This window comes from Larimichthys crocea, chromosome III, assembly GCF_000972845.2.
Source record: "Larimichthys crocea isolate SSNF chromosome III, L_crocea_2.0, whole genome shotgun sequence".
Taxonomy (NCBI): Eukaryota; Metazoa; Chordata; class Actinopteri; family Sciaenidae; genus Larimichthys; species Larimichthys crocea.
The window spans coordinates 48,865,373-48,874,020 of NC_040013.1; positions in this window are offsets into that span (position 1 = coordinate 48,865,373).

Genomic DNA, 8,648 nt, shown 5'->3' on the forward strand with positions numbered 1-8,648 from the left:
TCAAATGGATGCGTCCATGCAGCCGCTAGGTTTATGTGAAACCGAAACAGGGATAGACTCATATACAGTCTATAGATAAACGTCATACTGTATGTTGCACGAATATTAATTTCAATAAATTATGGACGACAGAGGTTCTAAACAGAGGAAAGGAGGAGCAGAGAAAATCTGAGTTAAGATGCGGAAAAGGGCCGCACAGGCCAGGAATCAAACCTGCGCCCCCGCAGCAAGCCTTCATATATGGAGCAGTTGTTTAAGCTACCGAGCTAAACACCAGATAGCTTCAATAGTGGGCCGGTCTAGAGAAAAAATGCCAGGGCCGAATTTTGTTCCTAGTCGGACCCTGACCCAGTGTACAATCTCCACCCATGCACAAGAAAGGGTCCAAGACACTGTATGGTTAGCTTTCATACTTTTCAGGTGATTTAATGAAGGTAAAACACAGTGAATGGCCGTGCGTAATGGCACTGCTCTCTGACGCGGCACTTCTCTGGAGGAGCTGCTGCGGCTACAGGGATTTCATGAACTGAAAGAGAAGCTCTTCATATATCGTTTAGATACAATAAGCATCACCCACATTCATAGACCAATGCAGGGTGAATATTTAGTTTAGTATTGAACGTATTTTATGCGTAAGACAGACAAATGCATAATGAGATTATGGCGAAACTTTATGCCTGTTGTAGGCCTGCCACGGTTAAAAATTGAGCTTTTTCGGGAGGATTTCGGCACGCATCAGCCAGTGTATTTATCATGTCCTCATAGTTTAATATCGCTGCAACTAGATTGCGGGCGGCCTGACTCATTGTCTTTCGCTTTTACAGACTGTTACACAAGATGGCTGCAGGCACTGCCGCAAAGTCTGACGTCAGTGAAGTTTCATTCAATATATTCAGACTTTCATTCAATATATTCAAGGTTCACTCCATATATTCAAAGTTTCATTCCATATATTCAGACTTCATTCAATATATTCAAGGTTCACTCCATATATTCAAGGTTTCATTCAATATATTCAAGGTTTCATTAAATATATTCAGACTTCATTCAATATATTCAAAGTTTCATTCAATATATTCAAGGTTCACTCCATATATTCAAAGTTTCATTCCAATAGATTCATCAGACTTCTTCAATATATTCAAATCAAAGGTTTAATTTCCTGAACGGCATGCCAATAATATCTATATTAGTGCTGTCAAAGTTAACGCGTTAATTTTGTCGATTAATTTAAAGAATTAACGCGTTAAAAAAATAACGCAATTAACGCGGTTTTGTTTACTTCCGGTGGCGGCCGCCATTTTGGATGTGGCCAAAGTAGAGCTTGTTTCCAGATATATTAGTGTGTGTGTTAATGGGTGTATAAGAGGCAATTAACTTAAAGCCCTCACGGAGACTGGCGCCCTGGCGGTCGCCCACATTGCCCACAGATAAAACTGGCCCCTGTTTGTTTTAGTTTACAGGCAGATCTGCCACATCCAATATGGGCGGACAGGTTAACGTATCGCAGCAACGGACCAACCTGCTCAGTGAGGCCTCTATGTATATATGTCTATGATCTATCCTAACAAGGAGAGTCTATTATATATTTCTATGATCTATCCTAACTAAAGGAGAGTCTATGTATATATTTCTATGATCTATCCTAACTAAGGAGAGTCTGGCAATAGTCTATGATCATCCTAACTAAAGGAGAGTCTGTGGTGTAAAGATGGATAAGGGCGGACTTTTAGGGGAACATCATTTAAAAAGTTGCTGGCTCGTTGGACAAAACAAGGCAATTGCACAGTTTGCAAAGCCGAATTAAATTCCACAGGAGTAACACACTTAACATATCACCTCATCAAGCAAAACACCCTGTCTACACTACAGGAGTGTGGCACTCCTCAGTATATTTCCTCATTCTGGCTTTTTTTCTGTTTGCACTGTGCATAGTGCACCTTAAGCCAATAAAATGAATGAATTTAAATATACTTTCTCGTGTTATTCTACATTAATTTGATAATTTTTACATAATAAATATTCATTATAAGCTTCAGTCTCAGAAAATTGCATTAATTTATTGATACATTATTGATAGATAATCGCGATTAATTACAGAATTTTTTGCGATTATTAGTACATTTTTTTAATCGATTGACAGCCCTAATATTATATATATAGATAGAATATATATATAAGATATATATATATGATAATATATATATATATATATATATATGTAGTAGGCCAAGGCTGCTAAAAGAATGATTTTATGAATTGGATATGAATTGGGAAGATCTGTAACCAAATGGTTCCCATTGGAAAGATGGTTGCATTGTTTTAAATCTTGTTTGTATGGAACAAATATATGATATGATTAGCGATACTAAAAATAAATACAACACATAAGTAGGAATAAATTAGGAAGTTTGGAAATGTGTTTCAGCATTGACCATCTGCAATGAATACAGACCTATATAAGTTTTTGTATGTATCTATGTATATATAAGTACACACTATGATAAAGTAATGAATAATTAATTGTACAGTAATGTACTCTATATGTTATTGTATAATGTGTCATTGTACTCTTCTGTTGCTTTTGTTTGTCTGTTACCTTTATTGTATGTACATGATGTTAATCACAACTGTTTCTACAGGTTGAGGCTAACTGATCGAAAAATTCCTCATCTGTCTTCTCTGACGCCACTGCATCAGTTTGGTGGTGGTAATTACAAGGCAGCAAAGCGTGATTATAGTGCACTTCAACCTGCTCTTTTAAAATCATTCTGATTTACAAGATTTATACAACAGTATTGCCAAAAAAAAACTCCATACTGGTACAAATATGTCCATCCTAAAAAGTGTTTTCTGGAAATCAGTGAGTCAATTTGTCATCATTGTCAGATTATTTAACTTGTTTCTGATGCAAGTCAGTCAGCCTTTTCAAGAGTTTTCTTGTTGATTTCTGCCTCATTGTGCATTCACCTACATATTCCTTCAAAAATACTGACACATGCTATAATCCTTCCTAGGTATTAGCTTAATAATTGTTCATATGGGGCAGCAAGAAGGTTCCTGATTTAAACCCCAGCCTTAAAGAGTGGAGTGGAGTTAACTGGTGAATCTAAATTGCCTGTTATTAGCAGCACCGAGTCCATAAGCAGTTATGGAAAATGGATGAATCTTTTATATGTTCCAGTACCTACATGGATAACAGATATATGCGGATCAGCCCTAACAGTATGGACACCTTCGTAATCTTGTCTAGGTCCCCCTTTTGCCACCAAAAGATACAACTCAAGATATCTTTCATTAGACTGTTACTCCCTCCTGATTGAGCCTCGGCATGCTTCTAGTGGACTCCACTAGACCTCTGAAGGTGTGCTGTGGTATCCGGCACCAAGATGTTAGCAGCAGATCCTTTAAGTCCTGAGAGTTGCATGGATCAGACTTGTTTGTCCACAAATCCCACAGATGCTTGATTGGATTGAGATCACCTTGAACTTGTCATTGTGTACCCCAGACCATTCCTGAACCATTTTTGTGGCATGGTGCATTATACTGGTGCAAGAGGCCAAAGCCATCAGGGAATACTGTTTCCATGCAGGGATTTACATGGTTTGCAACAATGCTTAAGTAGACCATACATGTGAAAGTAACATCCACATGAAAGGCAGGAGCCAAGGTTTCCCAGCAGAACATTGCCAAGAGCATCACACGATGCACACGCACCAGGTCATCCACATGATGTAAAAGAAAATGTGATTCATTAGAGACCTTCCATTGCTCCAGGGTCCAGTTCTGATTCTTACATGCCCATTGTTGGCGCAGTGAACAGGGGTCAGCATCAGGGGGCACCCCAAATGGTTTCAAGCAATGCAGCCCTATACGCAACAAAGTGCAATGTAATGTGTATTTTCTATCAGAATCAGCATTAACTTTTTCAGCAACTTGAGATCGGACCACACATTGGCCCCTGTCAAAGTTGTTCAAATCTTCCTAAATCATTTTTTCCTGCTTCCAACACGTCAACTTTGAGGACAAAATGTTAACGCTGCACGATATATCCCACCCACTGACAGGTGCTATGATAACAAGATAATCACTTTTATTCACTTCACCTGTCAGTGGTCAGAATGGTTGATCAGTGTATGGGTGCACGTAGACACAGTCAGAGTGTCTGATTCTCCTGCTTGCAGCAGAGGATCTGGTAAATTGAAATGCAGCTGTAGAGCTGACAGTGTGGTGCATCAGCCTCCCCTTGAGGGACAGACCCAGAATCAACTCATGCTCCCCAAATCTGAGCCTTTATCACCAAGAGTGAAATGCACAACTGACCTCTGATCAGTCAGGCTCTGGGGGCCACTTATGACTTCTCCCTGTGCTATTCATCAAACTGACGGCAAGTGATTGGGAAGTAGACCCAACAGAGCTCTCTGCAAGTCCCTGAGAGTGCCTGGAACTGTCTGTGTGAGTTTGTAGACTCCCGAGGCAGAATGACTGACTGAGTCACATTTATGTTTGTGTATCTATGTATTCCTCATATTATTCACAGACGCATTCATCACATTAACACCCCATCAGCTAAGTGCATCTATCATTTGTCAGTAAGCGGCTGCCATGGCAGCAGTGGCTGTTGCAGCAGAAAGCTGGGCCATGCAGTCGCTTCACTGGTTTCTATAATATTAATCAGCTGTGTCATTGCCCACCTCTCCATCCACTCTTCCACTCACATCAAGGCAATGATTAATAGACCCATTAATGCAAAAAGTACATTTCACGTGTGTGTTGCGTTCAGAAATAGCATGTTTAAAAATATACAAGGGAGATGATTCTTTGTATTTTTGCTATCATTTCCTATTTTATGCACCGTTGGCTGGATTTAATCTGTTTCTGCGAGCTTTCGATATATGGAATACATAAACAAAAAATTTAAACTCACTGTCTGTTTTCACTCTACTACCACTGCATCGTGATACAATTGCGTATCAATTTTTATGACAACCAAAATGTGTGTTGTACTGTGAGATTCATATGGTTATTTTTTAAACAGATATTGACTGAATTATATATTATTTAGAGAACTGGTCACTTGTCCAGGATGTATCCCACCTCTTGCCCTAATGCCAACTGGGATAGGCTCCAGTCCCCTGCGATGCTGATAAGGATAAGGGTTTACAGAAAATGGATGCATGGATGGATGGATGTTATTTACAAAGTTCTAGCTTGTATGAATAAGCAACATTTTACAAGCAATAGTTTGACATTTTGAGAAATGCATTTTAGTTTCTTGTCTAGAGTTAGATAAGAAGATTAATACCCTTCCATATCTGTACAATAAATGCCACCAGCTACCACTAGCAGTGTGTTGCTGTAAATGGGAATACATTAAGCATACAAACATCCATCCACCATCTTCCCTTCTAAACCTAACTCTTGACAAGACAGAAACTTTTTTCTTGAGCATTTTATACCTTTAGCATCTTTTGTTGAGAAAAGAATGAAAATTGATGAATGAAAAATAGCTTTTGTCAAAGAATGTTTATTTTCCTCAAGGTAAGATGTTAAAAATAACACTGAAAACAGGGTAATGTATCAGCACTAGAAAGGTGGTACAATGATACACAACCCTACAGAAACCCCAATATAACTAGACAGAAGAATAACGCTGTGATGACTGCTGCCCGATAACCTTCCTCTTTTGTCTACCGTACAAATAGAGCATCACCAGCAGGCCAGGCAGGTCAGGTCAACTGCAGGCCATGTACTCGCAGCGTTGACTTTACATGACTTTAGTTTTCTGTCACCTGCTGAATCTTTTCTTTTTTCAACTGTATCCAAAAAACAGAAATGCCTTCAACAAAGACGCACAATGTCTTGCTGTTCTGATGAGACACTGAAGCCCTGCCTGCTAACTTATTTAAAGGTACTCTGGATGAGATCATCTGCCAAAGACTCAAATGGAAAATGTCTAATATATGTTCAACAATACAAGAAATGGTTTTGCGCACATGCACAATGTACAGCCTTTGAGAATCTTTGGAAAATCCCGAGTGAAACCGCCAATCATCATTATGACCGGTTCTCTCATGATGGATGGTAACGCCTTAGAAGTGGTTGTGTCTTCATGTGTTTAAGGCAGGGCAGGGTCAATTTCACACACTGACTCGTCTGTTGAGGGTGACAGCATGACTTTGCTTCACGGCACAAGGTCTAAAAATAGGGCAAAACACCCTTGCCAACAGTCCTTGTGGAGCTTTCTCTCTCTAGATTTCTATTTCTATTAGTATTTTATGGCTATTTCAGCTCTTCTCTCTCTTCTTTCAATTCCCAGTTAAATTTCATCTAGTTAATTTGACTTCTGTAATCGGTCTAATTACATTCATTTTGTAGAATCAATTTGGCATGGATTTAACAAAAAAGTTAAGATTTACTCTAGCACAAGCGAAAGAATGAGGACAATAACCATAGCTAAAAGAAATTCACAATACAGACAGTTGAATTTTTTTTTTTAAGTATGTAAGTAAAATATGTGTAATTAAATGAAAAAATGGCAGCACAGTCTTCTGTTCCTCTCTAGTTCTCAGTAGGTGGCAGGGAGTTATTCTGCTGCAGTGATTGTACATTTTGGCATTTCATCAAGTAAATCCAGCAGCATTCTCATTATTTATTTCCTTTTGCTTCTTTGTTGTCTTGTTGCCAGTTTGTTTTGGAAAGGGAAAAGGCTTGTGATTTCTTTATATTTGTGTGTGCATGTATGTGTGTGTGCGTGTGTGTATGTGTGTGTCCTCATCTTTCTGTGGTTTCCTAGAGTTTTCAGTCTGCAGTGTTATCCAGCTCAGTTGTGGTTTTGTGTGCCACCTTGATATTGTTTCCTTAGAAACTATTTATTACCATTTTCCTTACAAAAAGAAGAGTGACACAATAATCACACTTACATTGTTATACTGTGCTTCAAAAACACCATAAACTAGGTCATTATAAACTCGCTATCTCTGTTAGTGCAGACACATTAAAGGTTCATGGTATTACTACAGGAATCTTTTATTGATTTTTCATCAAAAAATGTTTTTATCTCACCACCACAAATGCACACGGAATATAGCCTAAGGGGTTTTCTGTCTGGATAGTTATAGTAATCAAAGAAAAAAGGCAAGTGTCTAGTCCAGCCATGGCTTAAGTTTCTCAGCTGTCTTCCTCAGATTAATCCACATTCAGCTACATGTTTTTAATTTGATAAGAGTTTGTTGTCCGAGGTGATTTATGTCGAGTCAGTAAATAACAGGGTGCACTTCGTCTCGGCCAATAGTAGTGCTTCAGGCATCATAAAAGTTTTCAGTGAGCGGCTACTGCAAACATATTTACTTGTTAGGAAACATACATTACCAATATGTGCTCTGATTCATTGTTTAGCATCAATTATTGCCAGCAGTGATATCATAAAGAAGCTGGTGATGTGGCCCTCTTGTTTTAATGCCAGATGTTAATTCTGAGTAGTGTGTTGTTGGTTTTTAATATTCTGCTGCAGTTTGTCTGGCTTCTAAACATTATGTCACTCCTGATCTATCATCATATACCACTTGTCATTAGCTTAAGCCAGTTCTTACTGACACTGCTGAGGACATGTCACTACTGCAACTTACAAACAGCTTCTCCCTCGTGTTTCGCAGGCAGATATGGCCTACAAACCTTATGTTCTGTTTGTCTAATAATAAAAGGACTGTTGAATGACTTAATAAGGACTAATATTTTGCATTTTATTTATTAGACCTCAAGGCTTTTTCAATATGCACAGGAGGAGCAGTATCACAGAAGCTTAAGTAATAAATATGAAGATGAACTAGATGATGTTATAGCCTGATATCTGTATGTTAACACTGACATAACATGATCCAGAGTCACACATGCATGTTGGAGACTGACGTGTCTGTTTCAAAACACTCTTTGATAAATAGACTCCGTGCTCCATGAACTCTCTTGGTAAGATTTGGTTTTGCACACTTATGTGTTAACAATGCCATGAGTGTCTTGGGCAACTGGAGAAGAAATGATGAAACTAACTGTACTAACTGTACACACTCACAATCAGCATGTCTCATTCAAGTTCACACGTTAGTAGGAAATATAAGCAACGTGTGATGCTGAACTATAGGCTACCTTCACAGGTTTCACAGTGAAGGAGGGATCCGACTCTATTCTGTAACACAGTTTTATGAACCGTGGCACCTGTACACCTACATTGTTTCATGAAATGTGTATTGGCTGATGGCTGCTCACGGATATACTGGAATTTGCAGAAATCTCAAATGTGCAGTAGGTTTGAGGTCACTCAGAAACTGTGTTTTCATTGTCCACTTTCTCCACGGAGCAGAGTTTATTTTTCACATGTACAATCTCAGCCTCTCAAAATTCTTTGATAATCAAATTTGAGGTGCCCTTGTCAAACTTGTGAAAATGAATCAGTCCTTGTCATCACATCAGATTTTTCTAAATTTCAAATATTGCTACTGTGCTATTGTCCAGGCTTTTATTATGCTGATGTAAAATATGATATTTTTCTCATGTTGTCATTTAACTTTTGCTTGGCATTATATACTGACTGACAGAAAACTACAGGTGCTGTCTTACCTGTCAGACTGGCACTATATTTACAGGCTGTCATA